This window comes from Dipodomys ordii, unplaced genomic scaffold (genome assembly GCF_000151885.1).
Source record: "Dipodomys ordii isolate 6190 unplaced genomic scaffold, Dord_2.0 Scaffold3, whole genome shotgun sequence".
Lineage (NCBI taxonomy): Eukaryota > Metazoa > Chordata > Mammalia > Rodentia > Heteromyidae > Dipodomys > Dipodomys ordii.
Window position 1 is genome coordinate 10,553,809 of NW_012267219.1, and position 21,794 is coordinate 10,575,602.

Consider the following 21,794-nt stretch of genomic DNA (forward strand, 5'->3'; position numbering starts at 1 on the left):
GCTCATGATTTTATTTATTTTATTTTTCTGGTTGGTCGTGGGGCTTGAACTCTGAGCTTAGACATTATCACTGTGTTCTTCAGCTCAAGGCGAGTATTCTACTGCTTGAGCCACAGCACTACTTCCCGTTTTCTAGAGATAATAGTCTCATGGACTTTTCTGCCTGGGCTGGCTTTGAACTGTGATCCTCAGATCTTGAGTAGCTAGGATTACGGGCATGAGCCACTGGCACCCAGCTATGATTTTATTTTTTAAACTAAAAAGGTCCCCCTAAATGTCAGCTTCAGTTTGAAAAATTGTGTCTGTTTTCTGGCCACCTCACCTAAAGTAATGGTTTAATCATTGCTCATTCTACCAATCTTCATCCTGTCATAGCATTTTCCACTTTGACTTATCCCCTGATCAATGTGGGATGCTGCAAAGAACACCTTATGCTTGTACCTTTTGCTGACTTGCTCCTGACTAAGGAGTCTTTTCACCTGGGAGGCTACAACATCCTCATCTTGGGGTGGCTAATGATCGACAGAGACAAAGGTAGCCATGCTGCATGGTCTTGCCGTCCAGTGCAACTCTCAAAGTGTGACTTCCATTTCAGTGCTGAGACTAGATTTCCCTTGAGAGCACACATGCTTGAATTCTTCCCTTTCCATTTCTGGCTCCCAAACCCTTTACAGGCTTTTCCTGAAGAGAACACTCTTAACTGAACACTTTCAAATCTCCACCTCAGCTCTGTGTCTACCCCCCTCTTCAATGCAATGTGAACTTCAGAGAACAGCAACTTGTCTGATGGTCACTGTTATATTCCTTTTGCCTGATACTTTTAGCACATAGCCTTTACCAGCAACCTAGAATGCGATCAATAAACCCTGATGAACATATACATTCTGTTCCTATTGCAGTATTCTTCCTAATCCTACCAACCCTGAATGGTAGCTTCTTTTCCTATGACAAATGGGGAAGTGTGACACGCCCTTTGGTTAGGTAGCTTGATAAAGGTAACACACAGAGGTTGTATTTCAACAGCTGTTCAGCCATCTTGTCCTCTATTGACACCATCGTCTGACCCCAAAGGAAGTGGTCCAGCATTTCTCTGTGTCACTCTGACCCACATCTGGGTGGGGCCTCCCTGATCCAATATAGAACCAGCTGTGTGGTTGATAGAAAGTCCATGGCTCAGAGTGAGACATACCACAGTCAAGACCAATGAGAGGCCCTTTCCTTGGTCCATTCCTGGGACAAAGAAAGCCATCTTTCCCCCCTCCAATAAAAGTGCTTTAGACAGTGCTATGACACCCAGACTGTACCAAGTGTTAACCAGATCTAAATCAAAAGAAGTATTTCTCCCCCCCACTGAACTCCTTCTAGAGTCTGATCTCTCCCCTGGGTAGGAGACAAGCTGTCATTCCCTTCAAGTGACACTTCCTCATTCATGGGACTAATAAGACACTCCGTATCTGGCATTTCCCAAATTTGTCATTCCCTCTTAAATAACTCTTTGCCCCAACAACTATGAGTGCCTGTCCCCTGCTCTGTGATGCGTCTAGTTTCTTCTTCGGAATATTTCATGAAGTTTAGTAGTGTGTTCTCATTTGTGGATACCTTTAAAAAGTTATTGTTTTGGGGCTGGGAAAGTGGCTCAGTGGTAGAGTGCTTGCCTTGCATGCATAAGGCCCTGGGTTTGATTCCTCAGTACCACATAAGCAGAAAAAGCAGGAAGTGGTGCTGTGGCTCAAGTAGTAGAGCACTAGCCTTGAGCTGAAGAACTGAGGGACAGCGCCCAGGCCCAGAGTTCAGGTCCCAAGACTGACAAAAAAAAAGTTATCATCTTTAATTAGTTGTACAAAGAAGATGCCATTTAACAAAGCAGTTTATGATTATAATGCATCTTGTTCAGTGTCACCCACTTCAACATTCTCCCCTCCCCTCCAACCTACCCCTTCCCTTACTTTTCATGATTTTGTGGTCTGTACAATGAATTCTTGACTGCATTATCTCCTTCATTCGCCTATGCCTCTCCCTTTGATTGATCCTGACATGTACTTATTTTGTGGTGCTGACTATTTTGTTGGGCTTTAACCTATTATTTATAAAATATTTTACTATTTGAGCTTTCCATATTATACTTCAGTTAATTTATTTGTAACTACTTTATACAGAAGAATAAACTACAGTGTCCATGATGAGAACTTTGTCTAGTTATGGGAATAAGTTCCTACAAGACAATGATTGGACAGTACTCAAACTGTAAATAGCACAGGGAAGTTGATTTTACATATAAGGCTATAGTATTCCTATCTGAGCCTCCCAAAGGAGAGGACAAATCCAGTTGTTAGCTAGGGCCAACACAGAAGTGATGCATTTTTCATAGCAGAGACACATCAACCAAAATGCTAAGGATGAGTGCCAGGTGCTCTCTGTTAGCCACTGGATGGGGTGGGACTGGAGGGTTAACTCTGCCAGCTTCCTCCTGCTGCATTTTACCCCTTCCTCAGTACTGCTTCTCTCCCTACTTCTTATCTTTCTTTTCTACTTTCTAATCTCTGATGCTTCTTTACAATTTAAGATGTGGTCAACTTGAGACATATGTTCTATTTTTAAATCACTACAATTTATACAAGACAAAGAACTCATAAGTCATGTAGACCTGGGTGTAAACTAGATTTTGTGCTTTATGGCATGTTATATAACCTCTCTTAACTCCATGTCTTCATCTGTAGAAGAGAGGATACCAATCTTTCTCATTAAATCACTTGAAAGAATAAATAAGATGATATATGTCAAGTAGGATTTATAGTCATTAGCTGCACCAGCAATACTTGTTTATTTTTGTCAGAACTGAGGATTGAACTCAAGGCCCGTGCTTGCCTAGGTAGGCAAGTGCTCTATCACTTGAGCCAGACCTACAGTCCTTTAGCTTTTAGTTTGCTTTTCAGGTAATAATTCATGCTTTTGCCCATGCCCAGCTGTGTGTGTGTGTGTGTGTGTGTGCATGTGCATGTGCATGTGCACGTGCACATGCATCAATCCCACAGTCCTTGACCTTCTTTTGCTCAAGGCTAGAACTCTACCACTTGAGCCACAGCTCCACTTCTAATAGAGTAGTTTATTAGAAATAAGAGTCTCATGGACTTTCCTGTCTAGACTGACTTTGAACTGCGATCCCCAGATCTCAGTCTCCTGAGTAACTAGGATTATAAGCATGAGCCACCAGCACCTGGCTGTCTAGGGCCATCTTGGAAAACAATCTTCCTGCTTATGCCTCTCAAGTAGCTAGGATAGAAATATACAACAGTATACTCAGTGCTATTGTTGTTTGTTTTGTGATAGTTTAAATAACTTTTTACTGGCTCAAACCTCAATCTCATATCTCTGAGTAGCTGGGATTACAGATGTGTGCCATCACATTAACAATAATATTTTTTTTTTTGGTCAGTGATGTGACTTAAACTCAGGGCGTGGGCCCTGTCCCTAGGTTCAAAGATAATGCTCTTACACTTAAGAGTGAAAAACTAAAGCCATTTCATCTTAACTCAGGAATGAGACAAGGATGTCCACTCTCTCCACTTCTCTTCAATCTAGTATTAGAATGCCTAGCTACAGCAATAAGACAAGATGCAAACATAAAGGGGATTCAAATAGGGAAATGCAGATGACATGATCTTGTCTTTAAAGAATCCCATGGACTCCATTCCCAAATTACTCAAGCTGATTCAAAACTTTGGCAAAGTAGCAGGGTATAAAGTTAACTCTCAAAAATCAATGGCTTTTCCGTATTCCAACAATGAGAAAAGTGGGACTGAAATTAGGAAAGCAACTCCATTCGTAATAGCACCACAAAAAATAAAATACCTAGGAATTAACTTAACCAAAAAAGTGAAGGACCTCTGTGATGAAAACTTTAAAAACCTGAAAAAGGAAATCAAAACAGAACTTAGAAAGTGGCAAAAAACTCCCATGCTCCTGGATTGGAAAGATCAACATCGTGAAAATGGCAATACTTCCCAAGGCTATCTAAAATTCAATGAGATACCTATCAATATTCCAACCTCATTCTTCAAGGAAATAGAAGAGGCAATCCAAAAATTCATATGGAACAATAAAAGACCCCAAATAGCAAAAACTATCCTCAACAGAAAGAACAGTGCTGGAGGAATATCAATCCCAAATTTCAAACTCTACTATAAAGCCATAGTAATCAAAACAGCTTGGTACTGGCACAAGAATAGACCTCAGCAACAATGGAATAGAATTGAAAACCTAGAAATGAACCTATAGACTTATAGCCATCTAATATTCGATAAGGGAGCTAAAACAATAGAACGGAAGAAAGACAGCCTCTTCAGTAAATGGTGCTGGCAAAATTGCTTAACTACATGTAGAAAACTAAAGCTAGATCCTTACGTATCACCCTGTACCAGAATCAACTCCAAATGGATCAAGACCTTGGAGTCAAACCAGACACTCTGAAATCATTACAGGATGGAATAGGAGAAACCCTAGGTCTCCTTGGCACAGGCTGAAATTTTCTTTCAAATCAAACACAACAAATCAAAGAAAGGTTGGACAAATGGGATTACATGAAATTGCAGAGCTTCTGCATGGCAAAGGACACAGCTAGCAAGATCAATAGAAAGCCCACAGATTGGTAGAAGATCTTCACTAGCCATACAATGGACAAGGGTCTCATATCAAAAATATACCTGGAACTCAAAAAATTAAATCCCCAACAACAAATCTTCAAAGAAACAACTGCCCAATAAATAAGAGGCTAAAGACTTAAAGAGAAACTTCTCTGAAGAGGAAAGAAGGATGGCCAATAGACACATGAAGAAATGCTCAACATCCCTAGCCATAAAAGAAATGCAAATCAAAACATTGAGATACCACCTCACCCCAGTTAGAATGGCTATAATCAAGAACTCTAATAACAACAGATGCTGGAGGGGATGTGGACAGAAGGGAGCCTTGTTGGTGGGAGTGTAAACTTGTTCAACCACTTTGGAAATCAGTATGGAGGTTTCTTAAAAGACTCTACATAGAGCTCCCCTATGACCCAGCAATCCCACTTTTGGGCATTTACCCAAATGTTCACTAAAAAGACCACACTAAAGCTACCAGTATGACTGTTTACTGTAGCATTATTTACCATAGCTAAGATATGGAACCAACCCAGATACCCCTCAGTAGATGAATGGATCAAGAAAATGTAGTATGGGGCTGGGAAGGTGGCTCAGTGGTAGAGCGCTTGCCTTGCATGCCAGAGGCCCTGGGTTCGATTCCTCAGCACCACATAAGCAAAAAAGAAAAAAGCCGGAAGTGGCACTGTGGCTCAAGTGGTAGAGCGCTAGCCTTGATCTGAAGAGCTGAGGGACAGCGCCCAGGCCCAGAGTTCAGGCCCATGACCGGACCCAAAAAAAAAAAAAGAAAATGTAGTATATATACACAATGGAATTCTATGCCTCCATCAGAAAGAATGACATTGCCCCATTTGTTAGGAAATGGAAAGTCTTGAAAAAAAAATTAAGTGAAGTAAGCCAGGCGCAAAGAAACATAGGTCCCATGGTTTCCTTTATTTGCAATAACTAGTATATGTCTGAGTCAAGCAGAAAAGGTCAGATAAGTTGATGTTAGGGAAATGAAACCCAAGATATGTATTCAACTATTTTTTTCTTTCATGCGATTGTTTCTAACACATTTATAAGATGATTTCTTTGTTGCTTTGTATGTCCCTCCCCCACGATATAACCCCTGCTTTCCCTGTATTTGAGGTTAGTATAATTTGTGGAGGGGAAGGGAAAAAACAAATCATTTAAATAGGGATACAGGTGGACACATTGCAACAATGAGATGTACAAGTCATTATGTCAAAAACTTTACAACTTTGGTGGGGGGGGAGAGGCCTGTGTGGGGGGCAAGGGGAGGATGGGAAGGGATGGGAAGGGGAAACAAAGGAGGAGGCTACAATGCTTGATAAGAAATGTACTCATTATCTTGCCCGAGTAATTGTAACCCCTCTCCTGTATACAGTATTTTCACAATAATAATTTAAAAAGATAATGCTCTGACACTTTGAGCCACAGCTCCACTTCTGGTTTTGGAGTGGTAAATTGGATCTCATGAACTTTCCTGCCCTGACTGGCTTTGAACTATGATCCTCAGAGCTCAGCCTCCTTAGTAATTTTCATTACAGGCATGAGCTACTGGCGCCTGGCAACAATAATACTTTTTATTGGGAAAAGAATTAGCAAACTGGATGCAACTCCATCTGTCAGACCATAGATGAACAACAGCCACAGTTTGATTATGGACAAAAGAGCTTGGTGAAAGTCAACAAAGATATTCTATTAGAGTCAAGTGGTTATATGGAACTTAGAATTGAGTATTGAGTAGTTGATTATTACTTGGAAGCTAGTATGTTCCATATATTTATTTATTTTTGTCCCTCTTCCCTCATAGTTATTAAGCATTTGTTACCACTTGGGAGACAGACCACTACCAAATGCATGGATAACCAAAAAGATAAAAAAAAAAACACCTGGTTGTCAGGGTTGTGAAAGAATTTGGACAGTTGGGAGATTGGGAGAAGCTTATGAGCTATGTTGGTAAATGATGAGATCAGAAATGTTATGGAATGCAGAGCAAGTTCAAAGGCCATGAGGGAGGAAGAACTGTGTGTTGCTATTATAACTATGGTTTACAGAATTTGCATCTGAGGTTTCAAATCTGAAGATTACACTAAGTCCTCACTTCCCCCATTTATGTCTAGGCAGCTGGCTTTTGATTTTCTCTATATACTCCCAGAAGCTGTAGAACTCTGTATCATTTAGATAATAATTGGTCTATATATTCCACCCATATTTTTCCATTTTCCTTTTTCTTGAGTTACCTTTCTTGCACAAATCTAAATTCCATTCATTTGATGCCTCAAGCCTACTTTCCTGTTGTCACATAGCCCTGATATCTCTGCCTCACTGCTAGGCTGTTTAACAGTATGGTTAAGTACAGTGATTCTCCTTCTGTTTCTTCTTTAAAAAATGTTTAAAGTTTATGACCATGCATCACTCCTATAATCTTAGCTACTCAGGAGGCTGAGATCCAGAGGACAGTGATTTGAAGCCAGCCATAGCAAAAAAGTCCTCTAGACTCCATCTCCAACAGATAAGCAAAAATCTGGACTGGAGGGTGCTTTCCATGAGTAAGCAAACTGAATGAGCACAAAGCCCTGAGTTCAAGGCACCCCCCCCCCAAAAAAAAGTTTTGTGTTCTAGTCTTGCTTTGGAAATTCATAGCTTCTAAAGTAAAAGGCAATAATTTTGCACAGGCTTTTGGTTTCCACATCATTTGGTGTTTATTTAGCTGTTCCTGGTTACTAAAATCTGCAGGTCTACCTGGGCCCCAAGGAAATCATGATAGGAAACTTCTTTATGGTACAGCAGCACCACATTCAACTCTTACATTCCACAGCTCTAATTCATTCCTTAACTGTGGTGTCAATAAGTTGAATCTTTCATGTGCAGACTTTTAACTTCCCAAATAAAATTAAACAAAGCCAGTACCATGATATGTTCAGTCTGAGAGATATGTTCATAAGAACTGATTTATAATTTTAAATTTGATGCTTTTCCTTTCTCTCCCTTTTATACAGTTCTTTTTTTTAAAAAAAAAACAAAAAGAGGAAACTTTCTCCTCTGTGGGCTGAGAGGCTGGTTCTTTTCACTGGCTATTTTCTCTTCAAGATTCCTTTCCCTCCCCCCAAACACACACCCTGCCTATTGCCAATGCTTAGGAGCAAGCCTGAGGTATTTAACTTAGTTGGAGAAATGATCAGCATTAAGCATCAGCTCTGACATGAGACCCAGCTGCTTGAAATGTCAGCACAGCTGCTTTGTGAGATGAGAGCAACATCTCAGCACTGCTCCTTGCTCCTAGGGTGAGACAAGAAAGTGCCATTATGAACCAAGGGGCCCATAATCCATTCCATTTTCCTCCTTTTATCACCAGCTCAGATTTCAGTAGAATGAAACTTAAGTTCAGGAATCTAGAAGCAAATGCAAAACTGTGCAGGTGATTCTGCAAATGTGCTGTATGACAGATTTCAGGATCTGTTGCTTCTTTTTTGATGGTATGACTCACAGAGATTTTAGGGAACCACCCAGGAGGGCCCCATTTACCTGGATAATGAAGGTTCCTGCTGGGTAAAGAATAACAGTCCCTCCCTCCAAAATGACTAGGGATTTAATAGCTCTGCACACCCTGGCCACCCCCCTGTGCCTACTAGGAGACAGGCTTCACCTTGCTCTGGTTCTGTTGGGCCCAGAGATTGGGACACAGCTGTGCTTAAATAGTAGTATGTACAAAGGAAGGAACTGAACAGGCTCCTGGTCACCTCAACAAAGCTGAGGCAGAAGGAAGGCTCTTGGCAAGATACTTTCTTTAAAATTTTATTTTGAGCTGGGCATCAGTAACTCATACCTATAATCCTTGCTACTCAGGAGGCTAAGATCTGAGGATCACAGTTAAAAATGAGCCTGACCGAAAAGTCCATGAGACTCATCTCCAATTAATCAGCAAGAAGCTATTGCTTATGTGGTAGAGCACCAGCCTTGCTTAAAAAAAGCTTAAGCAAGAACATGAGGCCTGAGTTCAAACTCCAGTACTTGTGCAAAAAAAATAAATTTTTATCGTACTTTAATTGTGCAAAGGGATCTGATTGTGGTATTTCCATGTGTGCTGATAATATCTTTAGATCAAATTCTGCCCTTCTCTTTAGTGATTTGTAACCAGTGCTCTGACCAGCCTGTTGCTTCTTTAACATCTTGCCTGGAAGTATTTGATATAATCATGGCTGCCTCTAGGCAAGAGAATATACATGTTTGCCAAATGTATAATTAAACTTAAAAATAGCAGTGTATGCAAGGGTAACAATGATCCTTTATTTCCTTTTTATCTTTGTTCTTCATATTCTCCTTCCTTACTTTCCAAGATTAAAAAAACAAAACAAAACAAACAATAGAAACCTAAGTTTTGCCCTGGAAGTGTAGTTTCAACTTCCTACTATTCTGGTCTATCTAAAAGCTATCAATCCAAGCAAAACAACATAAGTTGGCTATAATTCAAAGGGGAAAATGTCTTTAAAGACATACTTTGATATATGTCGGATAATTTAGTAAGATCATGGATCCTTGTCTTATTTTGTAAGACTTCCTGAGTTAATTTTCCCCCATTTTTTCATAATTTGTTAACATTTTCTTCTAATGATCTTTTTTTTGTGTGATTTTTCTCACTGAGTATACTCCATTTGTAGAATGACTCTTGTCAATAAATACATCTTTAAATTAAATACAGGTTTTTGATGGTACTGGGGGGTTTGAACTCAGGGCATTGAATTTCCTGGTGAGATACTACTGAGTCTTGCTTCCAGCCCTGTTTTGGGCTGGTTATTTTTAGGATAGGGTCTTGCTTACTGCAAGTACCTGGGTTGTGATTCATCTGCTTTAAGCTTCCCACTGACTCTGGGATCACAGGAACACACCATCACACTCAGCTTCCCTCAATGGTACAAGAGTCTCCAGACTTTTCTTCCTGGAGTGGGCTGGCACTACAGCCCCCTCAGGCTCCTGTGTGGCTTGGGATGAATGGTGCATGACATTGTATCCATTTGAGTTGAGGAGTCTTATGAAAGTTTTCTGCTTGAGCCCTCCTCAAACTACAATTCTTCTATCCTTGGTCTCCTAAGTAGCTAGGAATTCAGTCATGAACTTTGGGCATCTGGCTTGGCAAACATTGTTTTTAAAGGTTTTTGTTTTTTAAAGAGAAAACAAAGAGCATAAAATGAATGGAGCACATACCAAATCCATGGTTCCAAGCTGTGTTCTGTGGTATCCTGGGGTGTCACAGCAAGCTCACAGCGATGCCATGGGGTATTTAAGGATTTTATGAGAAGCCAAGAATCAATGGCTCACACCTATAATCCTAGCTACGAGGGGAGGCTGAGGATCACAGTTCAAAGCCAGCCTAGTCAGGAAAGTCTTTGAGACATTTATTTCCATCAAAAAGCCAGAAGTGGAGCTGTGGCTCAAGTGATTGAGTGCTAGCTTTGAACAAAAAAAGCCCAGGGAAAGCACCTAGGCCCTGAGTTCAAGTCCCAGGCTTGGCATGTGTGTGTGCGCACACACACATACACACACGAATTTCAAGAGAAGCAGAGCAGTACTTGACTTTTGCCAGGTTTTATGCAAATTATTAGCTCATAGAACTTGACAATATCTGCGTAAGTGGAACAATGTTTCTTTTCTTTTTGCTGGTATTGAAGTTTGAAGTTAGACCATCATCAAATTTGGCAGGTGCTCTTCCAATTAAGCCACACCTCCAGCCTGAGTTTTTGCTTGTTATTTTGGAGCTGGTGCCTCATGGATTTTTCTGCCCAAGTTGGCCTCAAATTATAATCCTCCAGATAGCCTTCTGAATAGTTAGAATTGCAGAAGTGAGCCACCAGAATCTATGTATGTTTCTTTTTAAAATGACATTGTACTGGGAGAGAATGAGTGTGGCAGTGGGGAACATTGTTCAAAAGGAAATGTACTCATTACCTGAATTATGAAACTGTAACCTCTCTGCACATCACCTTTACAATAAATTTTTTTTTTTGGTTAGTCATGGGAATTGAACTCTGGGCCTGGTCACTGTCCCTCAGCTCTTTAGCTGAAAGCGAGCACTCTACCACATGAGCCATAGCACCACTTCTGGTTTTCTGGTGGTATATTGGAGATAAGAGTCTGACAGACTTATCTGCCTGGCTGGCTTTGAACGGAAATCCTCAGATCTCAGCCTCCTGATTAGCTAGGATTACAGGTGTGAGCCACTGGTGCCTGGTTAAAAAATTTTTTTAAATCACATTGTATACACAATTGTGACATTATATCCACTATAGTCTAACCTTTTTACAAGGCAAAAGCAACAGGGAATGAGGAAGCTGGGTTCAGACTTTTCTAAAATCTGAGAAGATACACAGTACCCAAGAGACATCCCATTAATAAATAGTTTTGGTTAAGAATAAAATAAATGTATTATTTTCTTTCAGTTTACATAGTTTTCAAACTAGTGTTGAGACTTAAATATTGTTGTGAAGACTTAACTAATAGACTGTTTTTTCTTTTGCCTTAGGGGCACTGAAAAAGTAACCAAGACAGGACAAGTATCACAAACAAGTTTGTGATCAACTTCTAAGAAACAAATATGTGTAAGAGCTCGAGGAAGGACTGGAGGCGTAGTACAAGTGGTAGAAAGCCTGCATAGCAGATGGAAGTCCCTGAGTTCAAACCCCAGAATCACCTGCATCCAAAAAAGTGCATAAGGAAAACTGAAGGTAAAACTTAAACTGAAGATGAAAGCAAAGGTTTTAGAAATCAAGAGGCAGGCAGTCTAAAAATGCCAGCAAATACCCGAGAGGGGACATCATTATGACTGGGTGATGATATAAATTAAGTGCTTGGTGCCCAACATACATAGAACCTAATGGGGCAAAAGGATTTTGCAAAGCCTTTCTAAGTCTGGTAGTACACACTTGTAGTCCCAGCATTCAGGAAGCAGAGGAAACAGTATTGAGTTCAGGCTAGCCTAGGGGTACACAGCAAGACCCTGTCAAACAAATGGTTCATGCCTGTAATCCTATTTATTCAGGAGGCTGAGATTTGAGAATCGAGGTTCCTGAGACTCTTATCTCCAATAACTAGGAAAAGGCCAGAAGTGGAAGTGAGGTACAAGTGGTAGAGCCCCAGCCTACCTGCAATTAGGTTTCCTTTTCAGAGACTACTGAAAGAATGGTAAAACAAAGCTGTACGTTATACACTGTGGAGAGAGAAAGACCACTCTACTTTAGTTCATTCTCATTTCCTTCTCAGTGAAGCATTTGTTGGAGTTCAGAAAAGAATATTCCAATGTGAAGGCCTCAGAAGCAAAATTTCTCTCAGACTTTCTCCTGCTCTCCTGCCCTTCACACTCATTCTTTTCTGGGGCAAGTCAAAGAAATTAGAATTCTTCTTCTCCCAAAGCAGGTCCCAGAAACCAGAAGCTCCTTCCCTAAAGCCAAGTGATAAAACTAAAAGTATTACTCTATCATTCCATTCTGACCTACTTTGCTTGATTGTAGATAAGATGTCATACCAGAGATGAAGGAATGCTCACAGACAGGTCAAGAAGAAACTCAACAGATGGGTATGGCTGGGTTAATTCTGTGGATTAAATTCATATATATATATACACTGTCCCCAACTCAGAGAAAACACAGAATTATATAGATGTTCTTGTTTTATTATTGAGTCTAAAAGGAGAATTCTGAAGTGTGTGTGTGTTGGCACAGGGGCTTGAATTCAGGACCTTATGATCTTCTTTGGCTTTTTCACTACCATATGAGCCCCAACTCCACTTCCAGCTTTTTGGTGATTAATTGGTGATAAGGCTCTCATGGTGTTTTCTTCTGGCTTTGAACCAAGATCTTCAAATCTTAGCCTCCTGAGTAGCTAGGATGCTAGGATTACAGGTATGAGCTACTAGTGCCTGATTGGGTTGTCCTTTTTAGTGTCTTATTTCATGGGTTGAGGAGAGGAAGGCATGGTTGGAAGAGGATATCTTTGGGACTGTGAAGAGCTGGAGACTTGGCTCAGAAAGGATTTCCTTTCACTCTGGATATGAGAACTGCCTCTGTTCACTGTGAAAGGGTTGAGGTCTTTTTCAGAAAGAGGAACCTGTGAGTCATCCAGTAGAATGCTACTTGTAAAAAGAAAAAAAGTGGGGGAAAATATTTCATGAGAAGAATCAGATGAGAATTAAGTGATCAAAGGCCACATGATGAGCCTTGTGACCAGATGACAAAGCATCAGCTCAGGATTGTAATATAGAGTTATGTGTATGTGTGTGTGTATTGGTCCTGGGGCTTGAACTCAGGGCCTGGACACTATCCTGAGTTTTGTGGGATTTTTAAATTGTTATTTTTTTTGCTCAGGGCTAGTGTTTTACCACTTGAGCCACAGCTCCACTTCTGGCTTTTTGATGGTTAATTGAAGATAAGAGGCTCACAGATTTTCCTGCTTGGGGCTGGCCTTGACCTGCCGTCCTCAGATTTCAGCTTCCTGAGTAGCTAGGGTTACAGGAGTACAACACTGACCGCTGGCTCCAGAGAACATATTTTGAAATCTTCTCCTATAGTCCATAAAAGAGACTAGAGAAAGTCTAGATAAGCTCAGATAGTGACTGTTTAGGGCATCTTGAATCCCACAGAATGAATTTGAGGTCAAAGGACTGAGAAATAAGGCCCTCCTCTTTGGGTACCTCATGTCTGGGAACAGATATGGGAAGACAAAGAATCCCCAGATTTTGGTGAGTGCTAACCCAGCTACCTCCCTCTGTGGGTGACAGTCCGAGCATCTTAGCCTAGTTTCTCAACCAGATGCCCAAAACTGTGTGATAGGTCAAAAAATGTTAAGAATGAATATGGCATGGATTTGAACCACTACCATAGCTTAAATTTTGCTGTTTTATTATTGACTTTGTAATGACTATAACTAAAGCTCTTTAAGCACAAAACATGGAGGTCCTGAAAATTAGTCTTCTAGAGGAGAAAAATCGATAGATGTTTATGAATGTGTGTGTATATGAAAGTGTGTACACACACATGATGTTGGAGAATGGAATGGAAAATTTCTTCCTAAATTTTATTCTATCTTGGCAAAATAAATATATCCAATCATTTTCTGAATAACAAGAAGGGTGACAATCAGAAAGAAGCAAATATATTAAGTGATGAGATCAAGAAAGAAAGGACTGTATAGTGAGAAGACATGGAATAGAGAAATGGGCCTGGCACCCCCTGATGGTATGACAGACATTTAAATTTTTGTCAGCAGATTATGGCTCTTAACTCTCTCCCCAAGGCAATCCAAAGAAACTCGAGTTTCTCTTCCCTAAGGTGGGGTATTGAAACTCTAATCTCCCACCTTTTTGTCTAGGAGCTGGCTATAAAGAAATTCTCTCACCTACTTTGTCTGATAGTAGATCATAAAAATCTCCACTTCAGAGGGGCTCCTCACTACACTTGGGAGGAAGGAATGCTGCATTGCACAGAAGGGCCAAGAAGAATCTGCACAGACAGACCTTGCTGGGTTTGCCACTTAGTTTGCTAGCATTAGAACAAACCCTTTGTGTCTTGTCAAATTTCTACACAGTTGTCTGTGTTTAAATCATGCTGATACAATGAAGTCTTCATAAGAAGCCCAGAATACAGAGTTTAGAAAGCTTCAAGGGAGCTGAATGCTTGGAGGTTCCTGGAGAGTAGTGTGCCCAGAGTGAGCATGAAAACTGTGCATTCTTGTCTCCACACTTCACTACATGCATCTCTTCATCTGTGTGCTTTGTAATAAATGAATAAATGTAAGTGCTTCCCTTAGTTCTGGAGCGACTAGAACAAATTAATTGAAGCTAAGGAGGAGGCTATGAGAATCTTAATTTCTAGTCCATCTGTCAGAGGCACAGATAAAACAACCTGGGGATTGTGGGTAGAATCTGAGTGGAAGTAGTCCTAGAGACTTGAGTTCTGAACTGTGGGAGAGATGTGGATGGAGATGTGTCACCATTGGCATGGAATTAGAGGTCACTAGCTTATGTTTACTGAAGAACAGATTGTTTGCTTAGTGAGGACACAAATATACATATCTGGTGTCAAAATAAACTGATGTGGGAGAAACTAAGTGTGAATTTATTTTCATTGATATCCATAGGTAACCCTGGCTTTTAAATACTTGAAAAGGACAGATCCTTGAGATTATTTTATTTAGTTTTTGGGACAAAAGAACAAAAAGGAAAAATCAGTGGAATTATAGATATTATAATTTTGAGTTTATAAATGAAGTGAATGCATATCTTTAATAATTATAGCTTCTGATCATAAAATTAACTATACAAAATAATGAACTTCCTTCAGAAAGCACATATTATAATATTGAGCCATGGGTTGGGAAGGTAGCTCAGTGGTAGAGTGCTTGCCTTGCATGCATGAGGCCATGGGTTCGATTCCTCAGCACCACATAAGCAGAAAAAGCTGGAAGTGGTGCTGTGGCTCAAGTGGTAGAACTCTAGCCTTGAGCTGAAGAGCTGAGGGACAGCGCCCAGGCCCAGAGTTCAGGCCCCACGACCAGCAAAAAAATAAAAAATAAAAAAAATAAAATATTGAACCATGATTCTCAGATCTCAGCTTCTTGGTAGATAGGACAACAGGTGTGAGCCACTGGTGCCTGCTTATACTTTCCTCTTTTTGGTTAAAAAATATAGTAATAATCTTGGGCTGGGTGCTGGTGAAGCATGCCAGCAATCCTAGCTACTTGGAAAGTTGAAGTCAAGAGGCATATGCAAAAAGTTAATGAGATACCATCTCAACCAATAACTAAATGTGGTGATGTTCAGCTCTAATTCTTAAATTAAAATTCTTAGTTTACCATACAGTCCATGAGGTTAAGTTAGAATCAAATTAGACTTTCAAAAGTATCTTACTTGTTAACTTGAGGCTAGGAAACCAAGCCCAGGAAACGCTGTATAGATTTCAGTTGTAGTACCTATTCATATGGGTGCACTCTTCTTTAGCTATAGGCAGAAATCACTTAACCCAAATCCCAGGACAATTTTTTCTGGAAGGGACTTGTGATTATTAACTCTTTAAAAGTGTTTGCAAGGCCTGAGTAAATGAGCATCATTCTCAAATATGATACTCTAGGCCTTGGTTGCAAAATACATTTTTCCTACAATATCCCCATGTTCTTAATGACTGTTACTATAACAATCCACCAACTTAGCATTCAATATAGTGTAAATTTATTTATTTATTTTTTGGGTCCAGTCGTGGGGCCTGAACTCTGGGCCTGGGCGATCTCCCTCAGCTCTTCAGCTCAAGGCTAGCACTCTACCACTTGAGCCACAGCACCACTTCCCGCTTTTTTCTTTTTGCTTATGTGGTGCTAAGGAATCAAACCCAGGGCCTCACGCATGCAAGGCAAGCACTCTACCACTGAGCCACTTTCCCAGCCCCTGTAAATTTATTTTTTATACTTCTGATGTTTGTAAGTCTAAAATGGGTTTTATGGGCCAAAATCAAGGGGTTGCATTCCTTATGGAAGATTTATCAGCAAACACATTCCTAGATCTTTTCTAGTTTTAAGAGGCCACTTCTATTGCCTGGCTTCTGGAATCTTCCCCCATCTTCAAAGCCAGTAGTGTTACATCACCCCTTCCCCTCTCTCACACACACCATAATACAATTGAAAATAGATATACAAACAGGTATAGAAAAGACTAGTGAAATCACTTAGCCAACAGATGCCTATAATAACAAAAATTTATGCAGAGAAATCACACCATAAACCAAATTTCTAGATTGCTTCCACCAATGGGGAAATAACTTAGTCATAAACAAATAACAAACAAAACACAAGATTAGTAGAAAGTTCATATTAGTAAAACAAGGACTATGCAAAATTCTCTCCTTGCTTCTTTAGATTAACTTCTAGAAATTAAGAACAGATATGCCTCCATTTAAAGTGTAAGTTGTGGGCTGGGAATGTGGCTAGTGATAGAATGCTTGTCTAGCATTCACGAAGCCCAGGGTTCAACTCCTCAGTACCACATACACTGAAAAAGCCGGAAGTGGTGCTGTGATTCAAGTGGTAAATCACTATCCTTGAGCACAGAGAGGCTCAGGGACAGAGCCCAGGTCCTGAGTTCAAGCCCCAGAACCAGCAAAATAAAAAATAAAGTATAAGTTGTATCATTCTGTTGATAGAGTTTACGGGGCTCTGTAAACCCAGTGAACTTTTCAGTGGAAGACCTCCAAAATTACTGGAGTATATTTTTCAAAGAAGGTAAATCCCAGCCAACATTCAGATATAAAATGAATATACATATATATATATATATGATATTACATAACATTATTTACTGAGGGAATCAGGAAAATGTTATGACTGGTTCAAAGGCAAATTCAAAGGACAGACATTTCTGTAGATTAGGATACTGAAATGATTCTACATAAATGAATACAAAAACTGGCCTTTCCACATTCAAGGGAGCATTGTTCCTCTAGAATTAATTTTCCCCCATTTTTGTTAGCATTGGAGTTTCATCATGATGTTTCCATAAGTGCATACAATGAACCCAGATAAAATTCATCCCTTGTATCACTAGCAGATAGAATTTATTTTTATTTCTACAGTCAAGAATTGTTTGCATTGCTGTTAGTACAACATACACTGTTGCAAATAGCCTAGCCAGACAATCACTGGAGGCGCCAGCATTCCACTGAAAGAATATCCAGGAGTCTTGTGCTTATTTCAAAGCCTTAAATGCTTTTATAGTACTGACTCAATTCAACAATAATGCATTTTTACAAAATGAGAGGCTGACGTAGCAGTGCTTAAATATGCAGACCCCAAAGTCTTGGCTCTTGGACCTGAGGCTGCTAGCTACCATTTTTAGCCATGGGACCTTGGGAAGTGACTTAAGTCAGAAAACAGCAAACAAAAGCCCAAGGATTCCATCTAGTACACTGCTTGGTTTGTAGAGTCTAAGCTAAGAATGTTTTTCTATTTTTAAATAACTGGAAGAAGATCTAAATAAGGACAATATTTTGTGACACCCTGAAAATGATATGAAATTCAAATTTCAATGCCCATAAAATAGTTTTCTGGAGGGGAGCGGAACCACCATATTTATTTGTTTGTATACTGTCTGCGGTTGCATTCACTATAAAATGACAAGAGTTGAATAGTTGTGACAGGGACCATCTGGCCTGCAAATCCTGAAATATCTACTATCTGTTTCTTCAAAGAAAAAGGTTGCTGGTCCTTGTTTTTCTCTGCACTAGATTTCTCTAAGCCTTGTTTTGCTCAGCTGTAGAATGAGGATAGAAATGGCCTTACCACATAGACTTGTGGTGAAACTTCTCTGAGATAATTCATGGCAAGCTCCTCCCATAGTACCTGACCTAAAGGAAACTATCACCAAGACTTAGTTTTTCAAAACTTTTCTCTAGAAAAGTTATAAAGTGGGGGGGAGGCGGGGAGATTTGGGGGCAGGGAGGCTGGGAAGGGATGTGAAGGGTAAACAAAGGAGGAGCTGCAATGTTTGATAAGAAATATACGCATTATCCTGCCCATGTAATTGTAAACCCTCTGTACAGTGTGTTCACAAAAAAAATAATAAAAATTAAAAAAAAGAAAAGTTATAAAGTTATAAAGCTCCCCATTTCTTTGGGGGACAACTAAGTTAAGATGATATAAACCTATAATTGTATCATGACAATCTCCCTGACCATTTCCACCAAAACAAGAGCAACAATAAAACACACATTTAGAGAGTATGATTTATGTGCCAAAGATTGCTTATGTATGTTGTCTCATTTAAGATTTCTAATTACTATTATTGGCCCCATTTTACAGATGAACAACAGACTCAAAGAGCTTATGTAATTGGTAGGGCCAGATTCAAGCCTTTCCTATGTGACTGGAGGCCATCAGCTTGTATTGTCTTCCACATGGAGAGTGCCTAATCCAGAGAGAATGAGACTAGCTCACTGAAGGAGGAAGACCTGTGAGATGGGGAAAGAAGGAGATCCTGCTTAGGGCTCCTCATTCTGTTGTCTAGTGGCTTTGTTTTGGTTTGTTTGGCTGAAACTCATTGAGTTGCTATCATTATGGAGAGAAATGTGCTGAGGAAAAGAAATGATCAATCAAGACATGAGTATTTCCTCCCAACAGCTCCTCAAGATAGCAAGGGAGGGCAAGCAGACAAATAAAAAACAGAGACACCAATTGCTAAGAGTTAAAATCAAGGCATCTTAATCATGGTGGTAGTAACAGTGGGAGAGGTTCAACATAGAACCCATGAGGAAATACTTGGTGTGTTTGCCAAATGTCAGGCACTGCCCTTGGGTTGTTATCTTTATAGTTCAAACAAGGAACAATAATTTGCATCCTTCAACTTGTGGGTTTTTTATTTGTGCTTCTTATGTGTTGGCTGTCGGGCACCAATGAGGTCTAGGTAGGATTCTGGTTGGTTTGTCTGTGATGTGGCATTCCTTATAGTTTAATTATGATTGTACTATGCCAGTATTGCTGCAGTGAGGCCCACAAAAAAGATGGGGGAAAACAGTTGTTAAAATATAAAAATGTAATGTAAAGAAGTCATGAGTGTCTCTCCACTAATCAAATTATATACTTGCTTACATTTTAAGTGCTAGCTCATTAAAAGGGGGCCCAATTATTCCTCCCTTTCAAAATGCAGGTAGTTCTTTCGCCACAATTATTTGTCGCTGGAAAATTGCACACACAAATAATTGCACCCACACTTGTCTAATTGTAGGCTGACAATGAATTGCAAAGCAGTTTATTATTGCACAGATGTCTCACGTTGCTTGTCATTAGCTGGTTGTGGCACAGAGATTGCACAAGCTGTCTTTCCCCAGTGAAAGGTGGGGGCCCAAGCGATGCAGTCCATTGGGTGTGGACCTCAAGAGTGAACCTCTTCCTTACCTCTGCAAGAGGGTGCTTTTTTCTGAAGGGACTTTGATCTCCCCAGTTGACCTGTCATTTGGTGGTGGCTTACCCATTCTGATTTCTTTAAGAATCATCAGTATGTGGTTTTTTTTTTCCCTGTTTATTTTATTCCAGTTTGAATCACTTCCTTCACCTCTTTTTCCCAGACTTTTCTCATATGGAATAAGACTGGGAAAAAATATTATGGGAATGATAAACACAATATATGTTTCCTCAATAATTGCAGCATGTTCAAATTAGGAAGAAAAAGTAAAATCTCTAATAATAGTGAGAGATACATAATATAGGGAAGAAAGGAAGGGTCTGAAGAACTTGTGCAATCCTGTAGCAGAGTTCATGTGAAGTGTTTTGTTTTGGGGATGAGATCACTATTACTCACATGGCTGTGTGGGAAAAAAAAGGAAACAAGCATAAATAACAATAAAGTGTGCGTTCTAATTTAAGAGCTTTATTTTTTTAAGAGCATAATCATTGGTTGGAAGAAATAGGAGTGGCTCTGAGTGAAGGAACTTCCTCAACATGAAAGTGGAATAACTGAGATGAGAATCTTGACTGAAAACCTGCAGGCCCAGAGCATCACCTCTTCCCCACCCTGCCCCACCTATATCTATCCGGTTCAGGATTGAGCACACTTCCTTTTTGTGAGATACACTTAGGGTTTCTGCTCTACATCTCACAGATATCTCTATTTCTCATCAGTTGCAACAAAATCAGGTATCTGGGGAGTGAAATTCCTACAATTAAACGTGCTATTTCAGTGATCCTTTCTCAGCCTTATTTTTTTATGTCCAATTGTTGTGGCTACTCCCTTGGCAATTTTCATTGTCTCCTCTGTGACACGAATTCTATTACAGATTTTAGATGGTAATGAACAATAAAATATAGTTGGTAGAAAAAAATCACAATTAGAATTAAGAATTTCTCATAAAATGCTCCCTTGTGAGAAATGCCTTGGTTATACTCTGCCTTTACTGAATGTATCAGCTAGGGTTCTTGGTTGAGGACAGCAGAGGCCACTCTAGCTGTTGAGAAGAAAATGATCTATGAAGGGAGTATATGAGTATACTCATATATGAGTATATAACAGCTCATACAAATTCTTACAAACATGATCAACAAAATGAGAAAAGGCAACTGTCGGCACAAGAACTACATGTACAAGTCATAGAGATTAACATGTATAGATTAATATGTGATGAGAGATTAATATCCAAGATACATAAAGAACTCCTAAAACTCAACAATAACAGCACCAAACATGATTAAAAAAACATCTTGAATGGACATTTCTGTAATGAATATACACAAATGAGCAGGACATGGTGGCACATAGAATAGTCAAATTCATAGAGACAAAAACCAGAACTGTAGAAAACGGCTGGAAAAAGGCAGAAATGGGAATTATTGTTTAATGAGTACAGAGTTCATGTTCTGAGAGTGAAAGAGTTCTGAATGGTGGTGATGGTAGCACAGCAACCACACAGAAGACAATATAGACAAGGGCTAGAATGAGTGAGTCATGATGAGTCACATAAACTCATAAGGGTGAGTTTATGGACATTCAATGTGAACTCTCAAATACTCCTTTCACAAATCCATGATTGTGCTGAGTCCTGCTGAATTGTACATCTAAAAATGATATTGGTGGCAATATCTATATTATGTATATTTCACTACAATTAAAAATTAGGAATGGAATTCTGTGCTTCCATCAGAAAGAAGGATACTGCCTCATTTGTAAGGAAATGGAAAGACTTAGAAGAAATCGTATTAAGTGAAGTAAGCCAGACCCAAAGAAACATAGGTCCCATGGTCTCCCTTGTTTGCAATAATTAGTATACTTCTAGAATAATCTTAGCAGATGAGCAGAATAGCTCAATAGCTATGTACATATGACCATATAAGATGATGCTAAGCAAAATGAACTCCAAGACATGGACACATGAGGTTTTTCTGGGTTGTTTTTAATGTACTGTGTGATTTTTTGTTTCTTTTGTATGTTCTTCCCCCTATGGTGTATCCTCTGTTGTTACTGTATTTGATTTTGGTACCCTGGTATTGTATACACATTCATTTGAATTAGGGAAGGGAAGGGAACAACAGAATGGTGAGACAAAGGACAAGGAGGAAACCAAGGCAACAGCAATATACACATGACAATATGTTAGAAATGATCTGTACAGCATGGTGGGGGTTAGGAAG